This window comes from Melanaphis sacchari, unplaced genomic scaffold (genome assembly GCF_002803265.2).
Source record: "Melanaphis sacchari strain LSU unplaced genomic scaffold, SCAv2.0 Contig36_pilon_pilon, whole genome shotgun sequence".
In the NCBI taxonomy this organism is placed as follows: Eukaryota; Metazoa; Arthropoda; class Insecta; order Hemiptera; family Aphididae; genus Melanaphis; species Melanaphis sacchari.
The window spans coordinates 2,675,101-2,693,638 of NW_020271232.1; the positions used below are offsets into that span (position 1 = coordinate 2,675,101).

Below are 18,538 nucleotides of genomic sequence, written 5' to 3' on the forward strand. Positions count from 1 at the left end.
AATTTCTAGAGATATTTTTTCTATATTCATCTAATAGTGTGATCTATAATCGCTGTCAGAGACGAGAGTCGCACGAATAGTTATGTTTTATGTATAGTCCCGGTATTAGATTTATGACTGTGGATATAAATATAATATCATATGGATTATAACACGCGTGAAATTGGTTTAGTTCTTGATTTTACTATTGTCGGAGTGGATCATAAGTCAATATGAAATATCATATTGAATACAATGTTATGTGATCAGATTAATAATTCGAATTTATTGTGTAGCTGAAAACATATTATATTGTCGAAAGGGCGATAATAAAAAACAAAATCTGTCGTAAAAACCATATTCTATACGAGTCGTCGTAAAACATTGTCGTGTTTGCGTGTTGATAAACACAAACGCACGTCGCACACGCTCGTGTGTTGAATGTTGATATTTGAAACTCTAAAACAAACTGAAAGTTTATAATTTTCGGTCGTGTAAAACATTGCGATAAATTATTCGAAAACGAGTCATTATTATTATTATCATTATTATTAATTAGTAGTGAATTGTTACTTAATCGTTTATGCCTGCAGCACAGTAGTGGGCGTTGAACGAATAATTCAAAAGTTGAAAACACGTAATCAACCTGTTCCGGGTCATTATTTCATAACGATGACATAATAAATTTTCACAATAAAATTATGTTTCGTTGTGGTCGTCTGCACATTATAATACACAGCACACCTGAACAACAGTGGGGCTATATATTATACGATATTATGACATTTACACACCAGCCAATAAGGGATGTTTCTGCGCTTACATAAGTACAATGTCCTAAATCGGTGTCGTGGATAATGCAGTCCAGGGGCAACGGCGTAGAGGTTTCGTTTTCTCGGTATTTCAAGGACACTCCGTTTGGCGTTATATTTCGAATTACGTTTATTATGTATAGTAATCGATTGATTTAATGAAATTTAATAAAGCGAAACTATTATAAGTGTATGATGTAGGTGGTACCTATATAAATATTTCCTACGTCACATTACGTATTTACTCATTTTAAACTTTAAACGTATATTATGATACACAATTTATTAGTCATTATAAAAAGTTAATTATTATCTGCAGATAATATATAATATAATATTATGTGGGGTAAAAAACGGTTTGTCCGATCAGTCGAATGCATAGTCGTCCATGTCGTCGGCGGCGCTCCACGCGACACTTGTCGCGCGGTCCATCTCCGTCGCCACCGTCGTACCCTCGACGTACCTGCAGTGATCGACGCCACCGATGTCCGCCTCGCACACCGGACACTTGGCCGGCTGCATTGGCCCGCCGGACTCGGTCACGCAGTAGATGTGGCCGTTGGCGCACTTGAGCCAGTGGCCTCGAGATCTCCCGCGCTTGTGCAGGGAGTTCACCGACGTGGCCGCGCGGATCGTCTTCCGTTCGGCGTCCGTCGCGGTCACCGCACCCTTGACGACCGTCCGTATCCGATCGGTGAACCGTTGCACCTCGCTGTCCGCGTCTCGGCGGTACGGTCCGGTGACCGTCAACAGTGCCTCCATGCTGTAGTATTGCAGGATGACGCGGAGGCGGCCTGCAGGTTGATGGCGGCCAACCGAAAGTCGGGATTGGTCTTCGCCTCGGCCAGACCCGCGAGACGGGCGCCGCGAGCCATTTCCGAGTTAACGTCGGCCGTCTGCTGCTCGGACAGATGACCCGCGCGAACCACCGTCGCGGTCATTAGCCAAATGAAGTGGTCGATCACAACGTTTTTCGCGTCTCCGTCGGCCGTTTTCTAGATACGAAAAAAACGACTCGACCAGTCGGGCGGCGGACGTCCGTGAGTCGACGTCGACGGGGGTCTCGTCGCCCAACGTGATTCTGCGCACGCGTTGCAACAGCCGGTCTGACGAGCGGAACCACAGATTTTTCACGACCGCGAATCGCGCGCTCGTCGTCTCGATTCTATCGAATCGACGGTTCAACTTTTTCACCGACCGCTCGAGTGTTGCCTTCTTCCGGTCGACGGCCGACCAATCGCGGCCGTCCAACAGTCTGGTCTCGATCTCGCAAATGTCCTTCTGCACGGATTTCACGTAGTGGTTCTTGAACCTCAACGTATTCAGAATAGGAATTTTGCATATGGGACACTGTTTCTGGACTATCTCTTCGCTGTTTTGATTTATCCACTGTTCCAAACCTCTCGACTCCGCCGTATGTTGGCAGTCTTCCAAGTAAACGAATCTACAAGATATATATTATATATGTGTGTGTGTGTGTGTGTGTGTGCGTGTGCGTACGTGTAATATGTTGAACTTATAATATGGGTAAGAAGATCTTACAAAATGCCTTACTCGCAATTATTATCTGACAATCAAACACATTTTAATCGAATGCTCTAAGTACAAGCTACAACGCAACATCCGTTAAAAAATTTAAACTCGGGTACCTTGAATGTATTCGATTTCCTAGAGGATACTGAACTACATATAAAAATTTAGAATTGTATTTTCATATCTTTATGTCAATTTTTCATCTGTTTTTATAATATTTTAATATTTTAAAATGATTCTTCAATTGTAAAAATTAAGTTAATATTATTGTAGCCAATGGCCCTAGCCACCATGAGGCAGTTATTGTTATTATTAATATAATAAAAGAAATACGGGTGTTACCCGTTTTCTTTAGAAAAAAAAAAAAGGTATGATTCCTGTTTTCAAATGACATTTACTCCAAACACAGTTTTGTAAACAATGTTTTTTATTTGGTAAAACCCAAAAGCGCAAATCGTCGATTTTTTTCGATAGATCAAAAGCACAAAAATAAATATTGTACCCGTTACACTATAAGTTTCGTTTTAAAATTATTGATTATTAAATTTTTATTATTTATTTTAATTAAATATATAATATTTTTATAATTCAAAAGTATATCAACAGTGATCGAGTTCAGTTGAAGTTTAGTATTATCGTAATAAACTATGGTGAAGGTTGATAATTATTTAAGATAAATATATATTATATACAGTATATAAACTATTATACTTATCGTATTTAATTTTTAAAATACGCTTTATTTTTGTAAAATTTATTTGCGTTTATAGTTTGTTTAAAAGATATTTATTTATTTTTTGCGCCTTTGGGTTGCGTTTGGGTCATATTTTGCGTTTATGGGTTACAACAATTTTATTTTTATCCGATGTACTCATATAATAGTTTAACATACCCTATTATAATTTGTAAATAACCACGAAGACTGCACAATAATACACACACTATAAAGTGATAATTGTCGATGGTGAAAATATAAACCACATCGCATCAAGATATTTGCCGTACACATAGAAAAATAATAGATATTATTCAGCAATAAAAAATTTTATAGTAAATTTAGTTCACATTGTTAAAATTAAATTGTTGAGTCTATGATCATTTATGTATTTTTTTTTTAAATTTATAATTTAATTGTTATTACTTCTATTATATTTTTATGACATTTTAAAATATTTAAATATAATCATAATGTACACGCGATATGCAATCATGTAATAATTAGAATATTGTTTTATTTTTGTATAGATACACAGGTGGTTATTACGTTTATACATGATATACTCGTATTATTAATATTTAGCGGGAACGGGAATCTTATCTTTAATATTTTTGGCGGAAAAGGGCTATGTCTCATAATATATAATACAGTCGATGTCGTGGTTAGTATATACTATATTATACGTGTGGTGAATATTATAATATATATTATTGTATATACCTTGCGTTTGGTTCGTCTTTATATCCAAATAAAATATTTGTTACTTTGGCCTCATCACATATGCGACAATTGCGACAAAGAGGAGGGCATTTTTCACCACAAAATCCAATGCACTCGTGTTTACATTTCAGCTTTTCTGGACACGGTTCGTAGCAAGACGGTCGATTACAATTATCACCGCATACTTTAGTGCACTTAAAATGTTTACACTTCCAAAAACATGATTCCTGGTAAAGAATAATAATAATAAATCAACAATTTTTGATGAATTTTTGTATTATTATATTATCAAAGATATATATTTAACATCTATATAAATAGGATAGTTGGTACCTACTCGTATATCCAAATAACGGTATTTCCCTCTGCTTAGGATATTTTATACATTATACAATGTCATTTAGATCAAGTTGACGCGCAAAATATGAGAAAACACGACGGTAGCCAACCGTACTATGTGTGATGAAATAAAGCAAAAAAAAATTGTATGGAAAAATTAATTTTATTATATTTAGTTTGAATACTGTATAATATTGTAAAACAGAACAATACGTGTATTTATTATTGCTGTTGAAAAAGAGTATAGGTATGAAAATATATTGAGAAGAACTTCATTTACCATACCTGACACGGTACGCACGGGGCACTACACGGAAGTGGACATTTAGAACGGATACAAGTGTAAGCACATTTACTTCCGCACGGAGGACACGCTTCTTTACATGGATAATGGCATCTATGTATAAATAAAAATCAGAAAAAAAGGACAATGGTCGATTATTTAGTTATCTTGAAATCATAATTTTTTATGATTGATATGTAAATATTTATTGTATAAATATCATGTATTGTGCAGTGACACTCACGAGTGATTACAAGGATTGATTTTGTTACATATTTTTTCACACGGTACGTGCAGTCGACCTTGTTTACATTTTCCACATGTACCAGAACACATATCACCGCATAATAACATTTTCAAACAAGGTGCATTGCATTTGTCGAGAACATACTGACTACTAACATCAAAGTCTAAAAAAAATTAATAATACAAGATGTCATACGTGTAAGTACAAAAAGGTACGCGCATAATATTAATTGACATAATATTAATGTATAATATATTTCATGTATGTTTTTGATAATTTTAAGCTACGATTAATGTAATGTTTAATGAGTATAAATAACAATTGTTTAATTTTTCAATTGTTTTTAAATCAAAAAAGGTATTTTTTGAAAATTAGACTTGGATAGTAAGAATTTTATTTAAAGTACATATCTTTTGGATTTATTAATTTAACAAGCCTTAAAATGAAAATCATTAAAAAAAAAAAATAATCAAAAAAGAAAATGTTATTTTTTTAATTCTATATATTAATATTATATTTATACATAGATATTTATTAAGTTTTAAACGTTAAATATTTTTTCTATTTAACATCGTAAAAAGGTAACAAATATTTTGATAACATTTTAGTAAGACAGCTAATATAGTATTTGAAAAATATTTTTCTTTATTATCAGTTTTCATTATTAGTAAATTATAATAGATTGAGGCACAATTGAAAGGTTTTCACACTAAAGTTTATTAATTAACATACATATAATAATTATATGTACAACACAAATTATCAATTATTTGAATAATTTAATATTTGTGTAAATACTTCATTCGAAATACTATTTTTACAAATATTTGAGTACCTACTTATTAAATACTTTTTAAAGGTATTTTATCTAAGTCTGTTGAAAATACATATGCAACTTTCATAATTTTTTATATTACCACTAATAAATATTAAAGGTTCATCATAATATGCATTTTAAGGAACTTATGTGTTATGAATTACACATTATATTATAATACTTTTTTATTACCATAATGAACCTATTGTGGTGAAATGAACTATTATAGTTATAATAAACTATTTTTCTTCTAATAATTACTAACAATTTCAATACATGATTTTATAAATATCTATTATAGGCAATAAGTATTTATATAAAAAACTTATAATGTATACTTTTCTTGTAATAAATACTAATGGTATGTGGTGTAGGGAGACACACAAATACAGTGATACATGACATTTAATTTTATTGAAAACTGACGTTAGTCTACGCACGTACAACAGAAACGTCATGATATAATATATAATGTACATTGGACACTTGGACTATATTGGTACAACTTTAACGTCACTAATTTGATCGATATCTTGCCGTCATTCTATATTCAAATTTCTATTCTATACGTGACACACAAACCAATCTCGATGAGACCGCACAGTTAAAATTGTTCATTTCATCTACTACTTAAATTGTCAATCCTTTGAATATATGTTAATGTATATTATATACAGTTTATTAATATGATGTAAGGTACATTTTCAAATATATGATTTTCTAGTGGGGGGGGGGGGAATGCTTAAAACAGTTGAATCGTAAAACTTAGTTACAGTTATCATAAAGAAAGACGTCATTTCAGAGACGGAAGATTATGATTTTCCACTCGTTTACACCATCAGTTTAGTATACATGACGTGGTCATAGCTAATAATACGAAAAATATATTTTGGCATATAGTGACACTTCGATCACTAAATTACAATGGTGGTTAGAACATGTACAGTACAGCGTGTAATATTATTATTATATATTTATGTGTGATGGAGATGAGTTACAATTTTTTAAAACTTTTTTCATACGCGTCACTATAAGTGATCAATAGGGTGCAAGTACCTATATTTAAACTTATATATATTATTCAAGTATCACTTGATTCGCATAAACTGCGATTCCATTCTGTAGTCATGTCAAATAAAACAGTCATCGGACATTTTTGACGATGGTTCACTGAGATTTATACTACAGCTACTAGACGGAAACTTAAAACTTATAATCCATTTGTAGTACGTACGATGTGTCCACGTGCAGTTAACCGGTTACGATCGTTTAAAAAACAAATAGATTTACTACTGTAAGTATACTATACACATAATGTAATATACTATATCGGTTATTACCGATACTATTTCAATCTGACTATAAACATTCGTCGGACTCCACTTGAACTTCAATATAGTGTATACTGTACCTATATAATATACGAAACTACGTCTAACTTGTCGATCCAATTATCGTGATAATAGTTGTGACTTGATAAGAAGTCGTCGCTCAGAATTAAAAGGTTCTAACGTTGTAATTGTTCGGGGGGAACGTTTTTTAAGTTATAAATGGAATAACTTTTTTCATCGTAAATACTAAATTACGAACATTTTATACAGTATCAATAAAGTTCCAAAAAACACTACTTAACTTGAAATTTTATTTTACCGCAATTATTGATTAAGTTGATAATAAAAAAACTAAGATATAGTTTTAGAATTAAAAGGTTATACGTGTAGAACTTTTTCATTCTGAAAATAAAAATTATTTATTAAATTAGAATCTTTTCATTCTAAAAAAATATATTATTGAATAAGTTAGAACTTTTTGATACTGATTAAAATAATTTGTTTTATTCAGTGACGCCAACTTACGAGTGTAAATTATGTTAATTCCTCACATCACGTAATATTACAAAAATATTTATTATGTAATGTATTATATTTTAGTTTTGAAGTTATTTAGTAATTACTTATTAGATATGATATGACTTAATCGAATACCTACTACAAGATATAACCTATTATCCTATTACATCGACAAATCAAAAATAGACAGAAAAATACCTAAATGCCGGAATAATATTTTATCGGACGCATACTAGTTGCGGACGAAATTATTCAGGTCAATATTGTAACATAACAATTGCGGACACGTTTTTCGTTATCATAGTACTAGTTGCGTACAAAGTTTTTTTTAAATAAAAATCACGTAAGTTGCGGACACAAATATTTCCCTTCACCACTTTTTCATTTTTATAGTTTTTGTGGCAAAAATTTTTTTGAAACAGCATGTATAAATGATAATCTACTGATTTCACCATTTGAATATTGCAACATTTGTTTACTAATAATATCCTCTTTTTCGACAGTTCTTTTGGCTCGTTTTAAATTTCTTACAGCAGTATAGTTCATTTTAGTATAGCTACCAGTCTGTACTTCATTTATGGCCTCGATAAATTGATATATATTAGGGTGACTGCGATAAAACATACCATTAAGTTTAGCATGGAAACTTTCACAAGCATTTGTGGTTCATGAAATAGATGAAGAAAATTCTGCCCATATTTCTGGAGGAAATATTGCGGAATCTGTATTTATATAGTTCAAAAAAACATAATCTGTATAATCGTGTATAGCAGTACAGCCAGCCGGCAGCGTAGACATAAAGTCATCTGTAAAGCAGTCATCCACTTCGTTAGGTGACAAAAACGGTAGACCAAAAAATGATTTTAAAAAGTTCCCATTTTCGCCCTCAGTATTATATACTTTAGCTAGACCTATTAACTGTATTTTTCGGTACCAAGCTTGTCCGAGATGGAACAGACATACTTTTATTTTGCTCATTGGCCATACTAGACGAACAGCTGAGTGAATAGATTGTTCAAAATCAATATGAAAAGTAGTTGGTAGGATTGGTGAACGTTTTTTTAAAAATTCTAGTGCTGTACAATAATCAGTAACTGATTTGCCCACCAACAAACAAAAAAATAATGGTACGTAAATACTATTTTTTACGCCATGGACCACGAATAATTGATTGTACGCAATTAGTATGTTATATTTGTGTCCGCAATTCGTATGTTACCTTTTTAGATTTCGTCCGCAACTCGCATGGTTTTTGTGACTTTGTCCGCAACTAGGAAACACCGATTTTATCATGGCACAATAATAATTTGTATCATTAAATATTGTATCAGTAGTATAACCGTATTACAACAGTACCTTTTCATTCTAAGATATTATACCTAAGACCGTTAAGAACTATTTCACTCTTAATCATTGTTTAGAATGAAAAAGTTCTGTTATTTCTCAATTTGCCCCTTATCATTCATATTTGTAAGAGTTAGAACCTTTTCATTCTGAGTTTCTCATTAAATAATCATTAAATCGTTGCGATTTCAAGATTGATTTATACAGTAATAAAATATTAAACAATATATGCAAAAAAAAACCATTTTTCAAAAAAATCGATTTAGAACCTTTTCAATCCGAGACGACGAAATCTACATAGAATTCGAACAACGTAAGTTAACAGTAGTTTTTGTATGTATTTTTAATGTTCCGCTGTTCGCAATCTATTCGCGTTAATAATTTCTTCATTTGAATTTACGATCATTTACTAGATATAATGACGCAGTTTAATTTTTTTAGTTTTAAGTTATGAGCTGTTGTATAATTATAAGAGTAACAAGACATTTTTTTAAACTGAGAAACTTTTCCAGTAAAAAGAGAGAATATGATAAAGGTCATTGATAGATTTATAATTTTGTGTGTGAATTTTTATGTATATATTTATGGAGTTTAATGAATGTATTACCAATATATAATATAATGCAAGTTACCTTTATCCGCGTCGCAACAATAAACCCATATTTTACTGTGACCGCACGCGAGCTTTCCCGTTTTCAATATTAGTTCTTTACATTTTTTAGGATCGCATTCACTTCCACACCTATATTTGCATTTATATCCACAACTCATTGTTCGCATGCACTTTTTAAGACAAATAAAATTTCTTTCGGGATTTATTTGGCATTCTATTTCACTCGTATGTCCGCATTCCGGGTGTGTTTTTGTGATCTAAAAAAGGAATTATTATTATTAAAAAAAACAATAGTTATTGCGTTTAGTGCACGTCACTATGTCACAACTTAAATAACTTTGCACTGACATTTCTCATAACACATTTTACGACACTTGTGACCACATTCTAATATGCGATTACACCGGAGATGTTTCGAGCACTGGATGCTTTTGATGTCATCGCTACAATTTACATTCTTTTTCAAATGTCCGCATTCTAGTAATTTATCAACTTTAATTGTACAATTTGAACAACTTTCGTAACATTTTTTCTTACATTTGTGATCTTGAGAACAGTTTATATTTAATTTTTAACATGGTTTAATGCATACATACTAAAAATAATTATTAAGATAAAAAAAAAAAATCAGTAAACATAAAGTGCATATAAAACAATAATTTACTTTTTCGTGTGTCGGATTATCATCTTTATGACAATCAATGTTACATACATGTCCACATTGTAGCCGATCGGTGCATTTAGTTGTACACTTAGGTCTTTTCTCGTAACAGCTTTTAGTTGTTTTATGCCCACACTTTTTCAATGTTATTCCCATCTATTTAAACAAATATATTGAACTTAGAAATAATTGTTTTTAAAGTGCGTAATCTAGAAAAGGATTTATATCTTACAGTTTTCAATGTTTGTAATTATTATTTATTTGGTACACTAATTGTTTTTGACAAAAATCATTACAATTAACATCCATATATTAACTAATTTATTAATAAGTAATAGCAATTTTTTGATATAATAATATATGAACAAACCTTTTCCAAGTATTTAAATGTTTTAGGATCAACAATCAACATCACAAGGTAGTTCGGCTTGATGACCACACAGTACTATCTTAAGCATAGGCACAATACAATCTCCACAGTCAGCAACGCATTGTTTCTTACAAGGATGATTATTTTCACAAGCTCTAAGATATTAAATTTTATGAATTTAAAATGTTTAATATATCAGACAACAGTAATATCAATCATGTATTACACAATTAAAATTAATTACGGTAAGTTAAATTATTTCTATTATTATAGAACAATATAAGTAATATGCTTTGACTAACCTAGTGACTTATTTAATGTAAGTATATTAATATATTAATATTATCTACTTGTTTTACCTAAAAGTAATAAATTACTTAACTTAACGACCAATAGTGTTATTTATTAATACAGTATTAACTATATTCCTATATGAATAATATATAAGTATCAAAGTTTAAAATTTTAAATACTATAAATTGTCTATATAAGTTAAATTTATTTACTAGTTATTATTATTAATAGGTATTATTAATTAAATAATTGGTACTTATAAGTTTAGCATTATCTATTAAACAATTTCAACTATTAAGAAGTAGTATACATTCAAAAAGTCAAAACTAATACTGGAAGACCACATTATCAACTTTTTTAATCATACATATCACATAAATCTGATAAATCTACAAGGCTTGAAAATTATTTTTGAAAAATTGCTGTAATAACCTAAAGTTTTCAAATATATAAAATCCTCAAACCAGACCGTTAAAAATAATATTAACTTAAATTGGTTTTCCTCAACCGACATTAGTGCATTAAATATTGGTAGTTGGATTATTATGGCGTACAGGTAATTTTATTTTTTATTTATTCAAAGAAATTTTTCAATCTGTACACAACTATTACAATAAGAAAATTTGATATAAATATACAAAATTAAAAAGATAGAAATTGTTAAGAAAGAAACGCATTAGTAACACCTTTTTAATTAATTTAATAGATCACTTTACTACTTACGTTTTAATTTACGTAGCGGGTTTTTTTTTTAGGAGAGGAACGATGGACATATAAGTGTATTGTTATGCGTACTATTTTGGTCGAAACGTTTGTACATTGTTTTGGTTAGTTCGGTGATTGCACTTAATTTTATGTAATTATGTAAGGAAAAAGGTTTGAAACATACCACAGCCCACAGGGCATGCGTTAGTAGCCTAAACGCAATTAATATTGAAATGCCTAAATTGGCCTGATATTCGATGGTTTGCCGAACCCAAAATTGCTGTTCTATAAGATCAAACTGATTTGATAACTTAAAATGTTACCAATTGGTGATTGCAGTCTTTCGAGCAATATTTTATGCTTAGATGCTTCAGTAGTAGTCATCGCAACAATATATTTTCTTTTTAAAATTTCAATGTTTTCTATTTCCTTCAATTCTGAATATTGTTTGTGCTGATTGTTATATTTTTTTTCAAGGTTTGATATTTTGGAATCGAATACATTTTTAGTAGTATTTACCCAGTGAAAATATAATAACCATTTATCTTTCATTTTTAGTTTAAAAAGATCTTCCGGAATCGTGTTCAAAAAATCAGAATTAATGTTATAAATTATAATTAACTAATGTTAACATCTGATTAATATAATTGTATATTATTTTCATTCTATAACAAGTCCCAATTGATTTTCAATTTATTGTTTTTATTGAAATTTATTAAATATCCCAATTTATCTTGTACGAATATTTTTTCTTTGTTGAATTGAATATTATGATATATACGAATGTTATTAATTCGTTTCCGTCTTTCGTCACGAATTTTATTATTTTCTATATAAGACGTAATCCCATCACGAAGTGGTGCAATAAAATCTTCACGTAAAAGACGAAATTGTACATCCAAATAATGTTCAACACTCTGATAAGCTCCTTTTTTAATGTTAGGACGTAAAAAAGGTCTTTGGTATTCCATATCAAATGGTGTTGGATAAATAGACAGTACTCGAAAATTTTCGGGTGGTGTAACGTTTTGAAGTTCGTTTTTATTGTCATTTTTCATACTATTGTTCGATGTTAGATTTGAAAATCGATTTAAAATTTTTGGGATTTTATCCAATAACATGACATCATTTATTTTAATATCAAGACAATTGTTTTTTATGTTTGAAAATGCCATTTTTAAACAAATTATTAAGCTATTTAAGCTTTCAGTAGTTGTTTTCAGAAATAAATCTATAATAGACTGGCAGACAATAAGACAATTATCAAAAAACGCTTCAAGATTCAACTGTCGATTTTCGTTTTTTTCGATTGGAGTAGTGAGAATGTATGATTTTAAATTATCAATAAATACTGAGTTCCAACATATTTCAGTTAATATAGACTGTTTACTCACTAAAAAATCTGTGTTGCAAATCTTGGCAGTAATCTTCATAAGTAAGAACAACCAATCTGGATCTTTGTTTTGCTTAAATAAATCAACAAAACCGTTAGATGGATTATATATTACAAATACAATATCTGAAGACTCTTTATCGCTTAACTCTTCCAGATGTTTGAATCCAAAATGTTTTTTTACTATTTGATCTTTGCGGTTTTGATATTTAATACTATCCACTAGTTGCGTTCCATACCTACTATCTAAGTTATAATTTTTGTATGGATGACTGTATTTTCTTTGATCATTATGCTCCATGACCCTAGACAACCCAATACAAACTTATTAAATTTAATAATAATATATATTTTTATTTTTATAAGAGTAAAACTCTAATATACGTCTATCAAATGCCAAAGAAAAATTAGTTTGTACAGAATCATTATTTTTAGTAAATACAAATGTTTTTACTGAGTTTAATGAATTTTTATCGAAGTAACGTGTATTAATTATCTATAAACTATAGATATACGATAATAATACTCAAATAAATTTTAACATAAGTTAAATTTATTTTAAATATCAAATGTTATTAATTTATAACTTTACTATTTAAGTGTTTGAATTAGTTTCCAAAAGATACTATGCAATCAAACTGATTTCTTTGTTCAAAGTTTAATACTATAAATATTTGCGATGGTTCGTTGTATTATTATAAAATCTCCAATAACTACTTTAGAATTTTTACTTATAAAATATAAAATATAACATGAAAACCGTATAAATATTTATCAAAATATCTAGCTTTGTAGCTTCCTGGTGTTTCATAACATTCTCAACAAATAGATTATTATTAAAAAAATAAGTAGGTATATTTTTGGCATTGTAATAAGTAGAACTGAGATTTTTAATGCCTTTACAAAAATGCGAAAATGACTAAAAAAAAAACTCAAAAAATGTACTATAAAAATGCATTTAAATTAAAGTTATTATAGCTTAAAAATTGAGAAAAAAATTTAAAATGATACTATAGTAGTACATTTTTTTTTTGTTTTTTTAATAATATTGTTTGTTGTTACTTGTTTAGTTCTGTTGTACTTCTGTTTTCTTATAATTCATTCTAAAATAATAATTTAAAAAAAAAAACGTTATCGTTGTCGTGCTATATAAAATTTATTATCCGTACTGTCGGCAGTTTGCCGAAAGTCTCTTGTTAATCGCAACAATTTTCATTTATTTTATGAACAAATTGTCAAAAATGCTCTAAAAACTAAGAAAATGCACTAAAATTGTCAAAAATGTCCTATAAATGCATTTATGGTTAATTTTGTCAAAAAAATGCAAAAAAAAAATTACTTTAAAATAATTAGTATCACCCAAAACACATTTTATACTTACGGACAAACGTTTCAAAACACTAAAAAAAAAGATGTCTGGCATTAAAATTCCAGCCCTAGTAATAAACAAAGTAAATTTAGCTATGCACACAATGTACATAAAAATATTTATTATATTATGTATTTATTTATGTATTTTAAATATATACTGTCATTCCTATTTTTATGATTATTTTGAGAATTTTTAATAATGACCAACTAAAAGTACAAATTAGATCCAATTTACCACCTAAAACTACATTCAAAGTTGAAAATCAGATTTCTCTTTTCTACTGTACAACGCATTTTGTACACAATTTTTTGCACGTAAGAAAAAAAATAGACATCATTGTAAAATCATAAGAATTTGTAAAACAACATATGAATTTTCATAAGTAATTATTTTAAATTAAATATTCACAATCATTAAAATAATCATTGCAATGTAAAACAATAGCAAATATTTTGATAAGTATTGGTATAAAACTATTAAACAGGGCTCGTAAGTTCATATATTCGCATGTTTTTTCTGCTACATTGAAAAACAAATCTAACTGGGCTTCGTTTTTATTTGTTTGGTCCGGTCCTGGTTTTTATTAAAATGTATCAGTCTGATCTGGTCTATAAAAACACGGATCGTGCAGAACTCTAGTTCCTTGGCTCAATGTTGTCCCGGTTGTTCGTAAATAAATTTTAATTTTCAAACTTCTTTCACACGACACGGTAGTATTCATCGAATTTTTAAAAATGTTTTAAAAATAGAATATATTAAAAGAAATCCTAATCTTATTTCAGGGTTTGTCATGGATTCACTTTTTTTTTTAAATATACTTTTTTTAGATATATGGAGTATTTGGAAGCAAATATTCGATTAAAAATACTCAGTTTATTTTTTAATGGTTGCATGTTTAACGTGATATATGTATCATATACTAATTTTAAAATATTTTCTTCACGGTTTTCATTATTAATTCAATAAAACAATGAAATAGAATAAAATGTTCTTAGAATTTTTAATTTTGAGTTCAGTTTATTTAGCTGGTGTACCTGCTACTTAATGTTAGGGGTGTAAGTGCACCAACCTGCACTTCTGTAATTACACCACTGCATACACACATTCAAGCTAGTGTAGTAGGTACGAGTTTTATATCGATGACCTGTTCATTTATTAATATTATAATAATATGTTATGTTCCTTACCTGCCTAACGTCATTAATAATACATAATGCATATATTGTTTGGTATATAATTACTTAAATTTCAGTTGCATAATATTATAGTTTCGAGTATGACCTAGTTATAGTATTGGAAATCCAAAACAAAAGGAAAAAGCAGTAGCTGATGGTTAAATCATTTCTTTTCAATAATCATTTTTAACTATGAATATCAAGCATAAATAGGTCAAGAGGACACATAAAAAAAAGTCGTATGTCCTTCATTTGCGTAATAATGAGAGGAGGGAATGACTTTAGGTGTGCGTAGAATATCCTCGTAACTATTTTATTTTAAGACTAGCTCATCGCATTTGTATACATTTTTTTAAATTTTATTATAATATATTTTTAATTTTATCAAAATAATTTAAAACAAACCGAATCTTCTATATACTAATGAGAGTACATATTAGTTAAGATAATATTACTTCGTAATAAACTCTACTGTACAAATATATGTTATGACTTCTATTATACGTATACTGTTTTAATATACCACATATGAACGACACACTTCAGTTGTAAGGTTGTAGCACACAAAATTGTTGTCAACTCCCCTCTTTCTCCTTAATATTAAATCTATAAACGAACTGTGCAATTCATTGGTTAGATTTTGTATTAAATGAGAGGGTGTAAATAAAATATTCGTTAATAGCACATTGCAAAGTTATATAGTCTGTTACTTAAGAAAACGCCCATATAATAAATAATAATTGTATGTGAATATTTAAATTTTAAATTGTACGTACCTAATTATTTATTTCTAATTTCCACGTGTGTATAAATTTATATACATATACTAGCTTTTTATTATACGTAATTATAAGAAATAGTAATGTGGGAGATCTTGTCTTCAACTTTCAAGCAATTTTATTTAATGACTTTTTTTTATCAACATTTGTAAAAAAAAGATTGAAATTTTAAAATGTCCATAAATAGCTCAAAAAGGGGCGGGGGTGGTCTTGTCGAAAAAGCAATGGCCGAAAGTCTAGTGATCGAAAAGTCATGTATTCGAAATATATTGCATTAGATAAACATACATTTTGAGCTAAAAATAATATAACAATAAATATTTGAAAAAACTATACAAGTAAAAAATGTTGTTTAAAAAAAATTAAGTAAAATAAAAATGTAGTAAAATGTTAAAATAATTAGTGTAAGTATAAGTAGTTAAAATTTAAAATTTTGAGCTATTCCCCTTAAGTACTCTAAGATATTATTACTTGTATTAGCTAAGAGTCTTTGTTTCATTTATTTTAAACTACGTATATTGTTGGGTTGTACTTGATGAATTTTCATTTTTTTGTTACTATGCCCATAGAATAACATCTAAATTTCTTCCTCAGTTTCATTTTGAGTAGATTGTAACGTTTTGATTAATTTATGCAGTTCTATGATGAACAATAATACAACTAAAAATTTAAATAATGATAAAAAATAATAATCAAATCTAATTCAAATAAACCTGGATGTGGTAATATTAATCTATTTAATTTTCTATGCCAGGATTCTGCAATATTAGTTGTCCTCGACAATCTTGATGATACCCTTTGAGCTACAGATCATAATTCTGGTGAGTAAAGTGGAATAGTGTAAACTGGTTCTTTTCTTGATCTTTCTTTCGTTTTCATAACTTATTTACCCATTACATATGTATTTTCAAAATACTTTAATAGACTTTGTTCTTCTTCGTTGCTTTCAAATAATGGTTTAATTATGACCCAGCCTTCTTGAACCTAGGAAATATAAAAGGTAATAAACAAATAAAATATACCTAATATAATATAATATGATACAAACTATCAACTGGTAAAAATGACATCTCGGGTAAATGTCTTGCTAATAGAGATTGAACTCAATATCATTAGCATATTTCGTTAATAGACCAATATTTTGAATTTTATTATAAATACTCTAACATAAATGAAAAAAACATGTCGAATGGGTTGCTAATGGAAAATTTTCATTTAAATAGCTTGTGGCTGCTTTTTCAAAATCTGTTATTATTTCCAAATCATTACTTTGTTTAATATTGATATTTTTTCGACACAAAATTCATTTAATAAATCAAATACCTAAGTATATGTATAGCTTGTAATTTTTACCGTTTATCAAAGCAAATACCAATGGTACAAAAATCTCATTGGTTTCATGTTTAATTGATCCGTGAATAACATAAAGTTTTTCAAAAATTTTTGGGGAAGCCTTGAATGTTCCATCTGCTAAACAGCAGATAGATTCGCTTAAATATTTACAATTTTTTTTTCTGTCGTAAATAGTAGTAAGTTTTCATTTTTTTTTTTTGATTAAAAATAATTCATCTTTTAGTGTTTGGCAAATCGATGGGGCTAAAATTATTTCATTAATATAGTTGTTGATTCTTTGTACGTTTCAACATTGCATCTTTGACGTTTCACTAGTTGTTGAATTGAATTTTTACTCACGTGTGAGGCTACAATTGTTGAACACTTGGCCGATTAGCTTATACATGAGCGCTCAACCACTACATATTATACTATTGTGTTCATTTTGAATAAGATCATAATTGCATTTTGTTTTTATGAGCAAGTAGATGCTACACATACATATTTTTTTTAATACTTTCGACTATGTAATGATAATAATATTACGTCAAAAAATTCAATATTGATTTCGAAAAAGAATGGTAATATATTTTCATTATTTTTCAATCGATAAATGTCAAATTTACAAGGAAATAATACAAATAAACAGATTAACGCGAAACTAGTTTCTGAAACCTGTATCAATCATTTACTTCTTTAGCAATATTTTCCCGAGCTATTTGGGTTGATTCACGTTTGCTACAGCTTCAACTAACTGTGTATTAAAGACAAGGTCTTCTTTTTTCGGCATTTTTAGTTAATTACAGAATATGTAGAACAAAAAATTTATGAATAATAATAATAATAATAACATTGTGTTATAAATAATATTAAAAAGGTGGACAAATGGGTACTTACTTTATTTCAATACTTTGAAAAATACGAAAAAAATATTTTAAGTAAAACTAATACTAGTATTATAAATATGTAAGTATTCAGTGGCGGCTCGTAGATAGGGGCGATGGGGCGATCGCCCTCCTTCTAAAATTATCATTTATTACATATTTATAAGTTTATTATCAATTTTTAATTTTATATTGTAGTATAATATTATCAAAAATAAAAATTGTGTTTTCTATAATATTTACATTATTAAGTATTATGAAAACATTATCAGATAATGGAAGTTCAAAAATAAATCATTCAACACTGTAGCTTCTGAA

At 28.8% G+C, this 18,538-nt stretch overlaps 1 pseudogene; it reads right to left on the reverse strand.

Moving 5' to 3' along the window:
* Nucleotides 1-1,157: 1,157 nt before the first annotated feature.
* LOC112597036 lies at nt 1,158-18,126 on the reverse strand (annotated as a pseudogene).
* Nucleotides 18,127-18,538: the final 412 nt, after the last annotated feature.